We start from the raw sequence: 10,000 nt of genomic DNA, 5'->3' as shown, positions 1-10,000 counted from the left end.
CGCGCCTGCTGCCTTCCTTGGATGTGGTAGCCGTTTCTCAGGCTCCCTCTCCGGAATCGAACCCTGATTCCCCGTTACCCGTTGTCACCATGGTAGGCGCAGAAAGTACCATCGAAAGTTGATAGGGCAGACATTCGAATGAGACGTCGCCGCCGCGGGGGGGCCGGCGATCGGCTCGGGCGTTATCTAGAGTCACCAAAGGGGGGGCCGGGCCGGCGGCACCGCGGAGACCGACAGCCCGCCGGCTGTGAAAGCCGGCGGGCCCGCTGCACCGCGGCAAACCGAACCCGCGTGGGTTTTGGGTCTGATAAATGCGCGCGTCCCCGCGGAGACGGGTCGGCGCTCGTTTGCATGTATTAGCTCTAGAATTGCCACAGTTATCCAAGTAACGGTGGAGCGATCAAAGGAACCATAACTGATTTAATGAGCCATTCGCAGTTTCACTGTATCGGAACCGTGTGTACTTAGACTTGCATGGCTTAATCTTTGAGACAAGCATATGCTACTGGCAGGATCAACCAGGTAGCCCTCGCGTCCGGCGGTCTGTGTTTCTTGCATTGGAACCGGAGCTGAGCGGGGAGCCGGGCGCGGGGACCGGGCGGCGCCCGCGGGAGACGGCCTCCCGCGGGGTTACCCCCGGCGGCACCCCAGCCTCCCTCGTTTCTTTCATATTTATTTCGGACGTGGGCTACCGAAATTTCCGTTACGATTCAGCCCCCGTGCGCGGTGAGGAAGTCGGCTGGGCCTCGGTATGTACTCGGTCCGTAGAGGCCGCGTTACCGCGTGGCGGTCAGTCGCGGGAGGGAGCCGGAGCCGCCCGCACGCCCGCGACCGCAACACGCACTCGGAGGCGGCGTCTTCTGACAGACGCCGGTAGGGTTTGAGAAACATGCTTTTTCGGAAAGGACCGCTCGGCTGATGCGGGCCTGGGCTCCCGCGCCCCTCTCGTGGCGGGGCGGCGCGGGGTACCCGCGAGCGCGGCGGAACTCCCGTGTAGGACATCTCTGGGCCCGTGTGGCCAACGGGCACGCGACAGGGTCGTCTCGGTCTCGCGACGAAAGCGGTTTCGCGCTGGTTGGTGCGCTAGAGGTCGATCCGCAGGCCGAAGGAACCGTCCACCCGAACACCCCGGCGCGAGGCCGGGGCCGGCAGGGGCCCTCCGATGGCGGGTCATGCTTGCCAATCGGTCAGTGGTTGGTGTGGTGCAGTATATGTCAGGGTGTGGGTGCGAGATGGGCCGGGAGGACCGCTCCTCCAGCGTCGGACCCGAGTCATAGGAAGTGCCGTTTTGTCACAACCCCAGGGGTGGGGGGGTAACGGTAGGGAAGTGCCGGCCAACGCGCAGAGGTCGACCCGCAGGCCGAAGGAACCGTCCACCCGAACACCCCGGCGCGAGGCCGGGGCCGGCAGGGGCCCTCCGATGGCGGGTCATGATTGCCAATCGGTCAGTGGTTATGTGTGCTGCGGTGATGCGGTGCCGGCCAACGCTCAGAGGTCGACCCGCAGGCCGAAGGAACCGTCCACCCGAACACCCCGGCGCGAGGCCGGGGCCGGCAGGGGCCCTCCGATGGCGGGTCATGATTGCCAATCGGTCAGTGGTTATGTGTGTGCTGCGGTGCCGGCCAACGCTCAGAGGTCGACCCGCAGGCCGAAGGAACCGTCCACCCGAACACCCCGGCGCGAGGCCGGGGCCGGCAGGGGCCCTCCGATGGCGGGTCATGATTGCCAATCGGTCAGTGGTTGTGTGTGCTGCGGTGCCGGCCAACGCTCAGAGGTCGACCCGCAGGCCGAAGGAACCGTCCACCCGAACACCCCGGCGCGAGGCCGGGGCCGGCAGGGGCCCTCCGATGGCGGGTCATGATTGCCAATCGGTCAGTGGTTGTGTGTGTTGCGGTGGGGCCGGGAGGACCGCTCCTCCTGCGTCGGACCCGGGTCATGGGAAGTGCCGTGTGGCGGTGGTGGGGCCGGGAGGACCGCTCCTCCTGCGTCGGACCCGAGTCATGGGAAGTGCCGTGTGGCGGGGCCGGGAGGACCGCTCCTCCTGCGTCGGACCCGAGTCATAGGAAGTGCCGTGTGGCGGGGCCGGGAGGACCGCTCCTCCTGCGTCGGACCCGAGTCATAGGAAGTGCCGTGTGGCGGGGCCGGGAGGACCGCTCCTCCTGCGTCGGACCCGAGTCATAGGAAGTGCCGTGTGGCGGGGCCGGGAGGACCGCTCCTCCTGCGTCGGACCCGAGTCATAGGAAGTGCCGTGTTGCGCTGGTGGGGCCGTGCCCGCCAACAGCCTTCAGTGGTCGGATACCACGTTTGCAAGCTCCCCGCTGGAATGGGGACTTAGAAGAAATGAGGGGAAAATTCCCCCGGAGCTCCGTGCCTGAGGGCGGGCTGTGAGCCGCGCCGCGTCCGCCAACAGCCTTCCATGGTCGGACACCATTGTTCGCAAGTTGCCCGCTGGAATGGGCACATAGAAGAAATTTCGAGGATAACATCCACCAGAGCGCCAGGGCGGCCGTTATTGCAGTATGCGTCCGCCTGGCAGCTCTCTTCCGCGGGAACCATTGGGCAATTTCTTTCACGGAGGTGGACATAGAAGAATTTTTGTTTCTAAAAACGTGGTTCCTAAAAATGTGCCCCAGGTGTTTTGGAAAACCCGGGTAAACCTGGGAAGTAGGCAAATGACCCTCTGACTAGGGGTAAAAACGTTTGCCTACTGCAGCGCCCCTAATGCAATTCGGCGGAACTGCAACGCCCCTGGTCGCCTAAACGCTACCCCTGGTCGCCTAAACCTCACCCCTGGTCGCCTAAACCTCACCCCTGGTCGCCTAAAAGTCACCCCTGGTCGCCTAAATTGTCAACCCCTGGTCACCTAAATTGTCAACCCCTGGTCGCCTAAAGGGGACTTAGAAGAAATGAGGGGGCAAATTCCCCCGGAGCTCCGTGCCTGAGGGCGGGCTGTGAGCCGCGCCGCGTCCGCCAACAGCCTTCAGTGGTCGGATACAATGTATGAAAGTTCCCCGCTGGAAAGGGGACTTAGAAGAAATGAGGCAAATTTCCCCGGAGCTCCGTGCCTGAGGGCGGGCTGTGAGCCGCGCCGCGCCCGCCAACAGCCTTCAGTGGTCGGATACAATGTTTGAAAGTTCCCCGCTGGAAAGGGGACTTAGAAGAAATGAGGCAAATTTCCCCGGAGCTCCGTGCCTGAGGGCGGGCTGTGAGCCGCGCCGCGCCCGCCAACAGCCTTCAGTGGTCGGATACAATGTTTGAAAGGTCCCCGCTGGAAAGGGGACTTAGAAGAAATGAGCCAAATTTCCCCGGAGCTCCGTGCCTGAGGGCGGGCTGTGAGCCGCGCCGCGTCCGCCAACAGCCTTCAGTGGTCGGATACAATGTTTCAAAGTTCCCCGCTGGAAAGGGGACTTAGAAGAAATTTGTAAAAATTCACCCGGAGCTCCGTGCCTGAGGGCCGGCTATGAGCCGCGCCGTGCCCGCCAACAGCCTTCCACGGTCGGATACAATGTTTCAAAGTTCCCCGCTGGAAAGGGGACTTAGAAGGAATTTGTCAAATTCACCCGGAGCTCCGTGCCTGAGGGCCGGCTATGAGCCGCGCCGTGCCCGCCAACAGCCTTCCACGGTCGGATACAATGTTTCAAAGTTCCCCGCTGGAAAGGGGACTTAGAAGGAATTTGTCAAATTCACCCGGAGCTCCGTGCCTGAGGGCCGGCTATGAGCCGCGCCGTGCCCGCCAACAGCCTTCCACGGTCGGATACAATGTTTGAAAGTTCCCCGCTGGAAAGGGGACTTAGAAGAAATGAGGGGGAAATTCCCCCGGAGCTCCGTGCCTGAGGGCGGGCTGTGAGCCGCGCCGCGTCCGCCAACAGCCTTCCACGGTCGGATACAATGTTTCAAAGTTCCCCGCTGGAAAGGGGACTTAGAAGAAATTTGTAAAATTCACCCGGAGCTCCGTGCCCGAGGGCCGGCTATGAGCCGCGCCGCGCCCGCCAACAGCCTTCCTTTGGTCGGATACAATGTTTCAAAGTTCCCCGCTGGAAAGGGGACTTAGAAGAAATTTGTAAAATTCACCCGGAGCTCCGTGCCCGAGGGCCGGCTATGAGCCCCGCCGTGCCCGCCAACAGCCTTCCACGGTCGGATACAATGTTTCAAAGTTCCCCGCTGGAAAGGGGACTTAGAAGAAATTTGTAAAAATTCACCCGGAGCTCCGTGCCCGAGGGCCGGCTATGAGCCCCGCCGTGCCCGCCAACAGCCTTCCACGGTCGGATACAATGTTTCAAAGTTCCCCGCTGGAAAGGGGACTTAGAAGAAATTTGTAAAAATTCACCCGGAGCTCCGTGCCCGAGGGCCGGCTATGAGCCGCGCCGCGCCCGCCAACAGCCTTCCACGGTCGGATACAATGTTTCAAAGTTCCCCGCTGGAAAGGGGACTTAGAAGAAATTTGTGAAAATTCACCCGGAGCTCCGTGCCCGAGGGCCGGCTATGAGCCGCGCCGTGCCCGCCAACAGCCTTCCACGGTCGGATACAATGTTTCAAAGTTCCCCGCTGGAAAGGGGACTTAGAAGAAATTTGTAAAAATTCATCCGGAGCTCCGTGCCCGAGGGCCGGCTATGAGCCGCGCCGTGCCCGCCAACAGCCTTCCACGGTCGGATACAATGTTTCAAAGTTCCCCGCTGGAAAGGGGACTTAGAAGAAATTTGTGAAAATTCACCCGGAGCTCCGTGCCCGAGGGCCGGCTATGAGCCGCGCCGTGCCCGCCAACAGCCTTCCACGGTCGGATACAATGTTTCAAAGTTCCCCGCTGGAAAGGGGACTTAGAAGAAATTTGTAAAAATTCACCCGGAGCTCCGTGCCCGAGGGCCGGCTATGAGCCGCGCCGTGCCCGCCAACAGCCTTCCACGGTCGGATACAATGTTTCAAAGTTCCCCGCTGGAAAGGGGACTTAGAAGAAATTTGTGAAAATTCACCCGGAGCTCCGTGCCCGAGGGCCGGCTATGAGCCGCGCCGTGCCCGCCAACAGCCTTCCACGGTCGGATACAATGTTTCAAAGTTCCCCGCTGGAAAGGGGACTTAGAAGAAATTTGTGAAAATTCACCCGGAGCTCCGTGCCTGAGGGCCGGCTATGAGCCGCGCCGCGCCCGCCAACAGCCTTCAGTGGTCGGATACAATGTTTGAAAGTTCCCCGCTGGAAAGGGGACTTAGAAGAATTGAGTAAAATTCACCCGGAGCTCCGTGCCCGAGGGCCGGCTATGAGCCGCGCCGCGCCCGCCAACAGCCTTCCTTTGGTCGGATACAATGTTTCAAAGTTCCCCGCTGGAAAGGGGACTTAGAAGAAATTTGTGAAAATTCACCCGGAGCTCCGTGCCTGAGGGCCGGCTATGAGCCGCGCCGTGCCCGCCAACAGCCTTCCACGGTCGGATACAATGTTTCAAAGTTCCCCGCTGGAAAGGGGACTTAGAAGAAATTTGTGAAAATTCACCCGGAGCTCCGTGCCCGAGGGCCGGCTATGAGCCGCGCCGTGCCCGCCAACAGCCTTCCACGGTCGGATACAATGTTTCAAAGTTCCCCGCTGGAAAGGGGACTTAGAAGAAATTTGTAAAAATTCACCCGGAGCTCCGTGCCCGAGGGCCGGCTATGAGCCGCGCCGTGCCCGCCAACAGCCTTCCACGGTCGGATACAATGTTTCAAAGTTCCCCGCTGGAAAGGGGACTTAGAAGAAATTTGTAAAATTCACCCGGAGCTCCGTGCCCGAGGGCCGGCTATGAGCCGCGCCGTGCCCGCCAACAGCCTTCCACGGTCGGATACAATGTTTCAAAGTTCCCCGCTGGAAAGGGGACTTAGAAGAAATTTGTGAAAATTCACCCGGAGCTCCGTGCCTGAGGGCCGGCTATGAGCCGCGCCGTGCCCGCCAACAGCCTTCCACGGTCGGATACAATGTTTCAAAGTTCCCCGCTGGAAAGGGGACTTAGAAGAAATTAGGCAACTTTCCCCGGAGCTCCATGCCTGAGTGCGGGCTGTTTGCCGCGCCGTGCCCGCCAACAGCCTTCAGTGGTCGGATACAATGTTTCAAAGTTCCCCGCTGGAAAGGGGACTTAGAAGAAATTATGAATATTTTTGTTTCTAAAAACGTGATCCCTGAAAATGTGCCCCAGGTGTTTTGGAAAACCCGGGTAAACCTGGGAAGTAGGCAAATGACCCTCTGACTAGGGGGGAAGAACGTTTGCCTACTGCAGCGCCCCTAATGCAATTCGGCGGAACTGCAACGCCCCTGGTCGCCTAAACGCTACCCCTGGTCGCCTAAAAGCTACCCCTGGTCGCCTAAAAGCTACCCCTGGTCGCCTAAACGCTACCCCTGGTCGCCTAAACGCTACCCCTGGTCGCCTAAACGCTACCCCTGGTCACCTAAACGCTACCCCTGGTCGCCTAAACGCTTCCCCTGGTCACCTAAACGCTACCCCTGGTCGCCTAAACGCTACCCCTGGTCGCCTAACTGACCCCTCGTGTGTGGGGATCAACGTTTGCCTACTAGGGCGTCCTCCGGCGGCCTCTCGGCAGTACTGCAGGCCCATTTTAGCCGAGCCCATTGAAATGAATGGGGGAATTTTATACGTTTTTGCCTTTTTTTTCCCCCCCTCGTTCTTTTTGTATTTATTCATTTATTTCAACTTTTACCGACTCAACCGCCCTCCGGCGTGCCCTCGGCGGTCCCGCAAGCCCAATTCGGCCGAGCCCATTGAAATGAATGGGGGAATTTTATACGTTTTTGCCTTTTTTCCCCCCCCCTCGTTCTTTTTGTATTTATTCATTTATTTCAACTTTTACCGACTCAACCGCCCTCCGGCGTGCCCTCGGCGGTCCCGCAAGCCCAATTCGGCCGAGCCCATTGAAATGAATGGGGGAATTTTATACGTTTTTGCCTTTTTTTTCCCCCCCTCGTTCTTTTTGTATTTATTCATTTATTTCAACTTTTACCGACTCAACCGCCCTCCGGCGTGCCCTCGGCGGTCCCGCAAGCCCAATTCGGCCGAGCCCATTGAAATGAATGGGGGAATTTTATACGTTTTTGCCTTTTTTTCCCCCCTCGTTCTTTTTGTATTTATTCATTTATTTCAACTTTTACCGACTCAACCGCCCTCCGGCGTGCCCTCGGCGGTCCCGCAAGCCCAATTCGGCCGAGCCCATTGAAATGAATGGGGGAATTTTATACGTTTTTGCCTTTTTTTTCCCCCCTCGTCCTTTTTGTATTTATTTACTTATTTCAACCTTTACCGACTTAGGGGCCGCTTTGCACCGCCTGTGCCCGGGGAAGGTGCTCATATTCGGCTTCACTGTCAGGCAGCATGCACTCCTCCTCCGGAGCTTCCATTTGGGCAAACTTAGGGGCCGCTTGGCACCGCCCGTGCCCGGGGAAGGTGCTCCTATTCGGGCCAAGTGTGACACACGCCCGCACTCCTCCTCCGGAGCTTCCATTTGGGCAAACTTAGGGGCCGCTTGGCACCGCCTGTGCCCGGGGAAGGTGCTCATATTCGGCTTCACTGTCACACAGCATGCACTCCTCCTCCGGAGCTTCCATAAGGGCAAACTTAGGGGCCGCTTGGCACCGCCTGTGCCCGGGGAAGGTGCTCATATTCGGCTTCACTGTCACACAGCATGCACTCCTCCTCCGGAGCTTCCATAAGGGCAAACTTAGGGGCCGCTTGGCACCGTCTGTGCCCGGGGAAGGTGCTCATATTCGGGCCAAGTGTGACACACGCCCGCACTCCTCCTCCGGAGCTTCCATGAGGGTAGACTTAGGGGCCGCTTGGCACCGCCTGTGCCCGGGGAAGGTGCTCATAGTCGGCTTCACTGTCAGGCAGCATGCACTCCTCCTCCGGAGCTTCCATTTGGGCAAACTTAGGGGCCGCTTGGCACCGTCTGTGCCCGGGGAAGGTGCTCATATTCGGGCCAAGTGTGACACACGCCCGCACTCCTCCTCCGGAGCTTCCATTTGGGCAAACTTAGGGGCCGCTTGGCACCGTCTGTGCCCGGGGAAGGTGCTCCTATTCGGCTTCACTGTCATGCAGCATGCACTCCTCCTCCGGAGCTTCCATTTGGGCAAACTTAGGGGCCGCTTGGCACCGTCTGTGCCCGGGGAAGGTGCTCCTATTCGGCTTCACTGTCACACAGCATGCACTCCTCCTCCGGAGCTTCCATAAGGGCAAACTTAGGGGCCGCTTGGCACCGTCTGTGCCCGGGGAAGGTGCTCATATTCGGGCCAAGTGTGACACACGCCCGCACTCCTCCTCCGGAGCTTCCATGAGGGTAGACTTAGGGGCCGCTTGGCACCTCCCGTGCCCGGGGAAGGTGCTCATATTCGGCTTCACTGTCACACAGCATGCACTCCTCCTCCGGAGCTTCCATAAGGGCAAACTTAGGGGCCGCTTGGCACCGCCCGTGCCCGGGGAAGGTGCTCATATTCGGGCCAAGTGTGACACACGCCCGCCCTCCTCCTCCGGAGCTTCCATGAGGGTAGACTTAGGGGCCGCTTGGCACCTCCCGTGCCCGGGGAAGGTGCTCATATTCGGCTTCACTGTCACACAGCATGCACTCCTCCTCCGGAGCTTCCATAAGGGCAAACTTAGGGGCCGCTTGGCACCGCCTGTGCCCGGGGAAGGTGCTCATATTCGGGCCAAGTGTGACACACGCCCGCACTCCTCCTCCGGAGCTTCCATTAGGGCAAACTTAGGGGCCGCTTGGCACCGCCTGTGCCCGGGGAAGGTGCTCATATTCGGCTTCACTGTCAGGCAGCATGCACTCATCCTCCGGAGCTTCCATAAGGGCAAACTTAGGGGCCGCTTGGCACCGCCTGTGCCCGGGGAAGGTGCTCCTATTCGGGCCAAGTGTGACACACGCCCGCCCTCCTCCTCCGGAGCTTCCATGAGGGTAGACTTAGGGGCCGCTTGGCACCTCCCGTGCCCGGGGAAGGTGCTCATATTCGGCTTCACTGTCACACAGCATGCACTCCTCCTCCGGAGCTTCCATAAGGGCAAACTTAGGGGCCGCTTGGCACCGTCTGTGCCCGGGGAAGGTGCTCCTATTCGGCTTCACTGTCACACAGCATGCACTCCTCCTCCGGAGCTTCCATAAGGGCAAACTTAGGGGCCGCTTGGCACCGTCTGTGCCCGGGGAAGGTGCTCCTATTCGGCTTCACTGTCACACAGCATGCACTCCTCCTCCGGAGCTTCCATAAGGGCAAACTTAGGGGCCGCTTGGCACCGTCTGTGCCCGGGGAAGGTGCTCCTATTCGGCTTCACTGTCACACAGCATGCACTCCTCCTCCGGAGCTTCCATAAGGGCAAACTTAGGGGCCGCTTGGCACCGTCTGTGCCCGGGGAAGGTGCTCCTATTCGGCTTCACTGTCACACAGCATGCACTCCTCCTCCGGAGCTTCCATAAGGGCAAACTTAGGGGCCGCTTGGCACCGTCTGTGCCCGGGGAAGGTGCTCCTATTCGGCTTCACTGTCACACAGCATGCACTCCTCCTCCGGAGCTTCCATAAGGGCAAACTTAGGGGCCGCTTGGCACCGTCTGTGCCCGGGGAAGGTGCTCCTATTCGGCTTCACTGTCACACAGCATGCACTCCTCCTCCGGAGCTTCCATAAGGGCAAACTTAGGGGCCGCTTGGCACCGCCTGTGCCCGGGGAAGGTGCTCCTATTCGGCTTCACTGTCACACAGCATGCACTCCTCCTCCGGAGCTTCCATAAGGGCAAACTTAGGGGCCGCTTGGCACCGTCTGTGCCCGGGGAAGGTGCTCCTATTCGGCTTCACTGTCACACAGCATGCACTCCTCCTCCGGAGCTTCCATAAGGGCAAACTTAGGGGCCGCTTGGCACCGTCTGTGCCCGGGGAAGGTGCTCCTATTCGGCTTCACTGTCACACAGCATGCACTCCTCCTCCGGAGCTTCCATAAGGGCAAACTTAGGGGCCGCTTGGCACCGCCTGTGCCCGGGGAAGGTGCTC

At 60.0% G+C, this 10,000-nt stretch overlaps 1 non-coding gene across 1 annotated transcript in view; it reads right to left on the bottom strand.

The window, feature by feature from the left end:
• LOC148315032 (18S ribosomal RNA) overlaps positions 1-525 on the bottom strand; it is a 1,933-nt gene extending 1,408 nt beyond the window's left edge. The window contains exon 1 of the ribosomal RNA XR_015841348.1: positions 1-525. This exon is cut by the window's left edge and continues 1,408 nt beyond it. This is a non-coding gene — a ribosomal RNA (18S ribosomal RNA).
• Between the last annotated feature and the right edge of the window lie 9,475 nt (positions 526-10,000).

The sequence above is a fragment of the Idiotropiscis lumnitzeri genome, unplaced genomic scaffold (assembly GCF_059441095.1).
Source record: "Idiotropiscis lumnitzeri isolate Australia: NSW breed Sydney's pygmy pipehorse unplaced genomic scaffold, RoL_Ilum_1.0 HiC_scaffold_150, whole genome shotgun sequence".
NCBI lineage: Eukaryota > Metazoa > Chordata > Actinopteri > Syngnathiformes > Syngnathidae > Idiotropiscis > Idiotropiscis lumnitzeri.
This window is presented reverse-complemented; position numbering and strand designations above follow the sequence as displayed.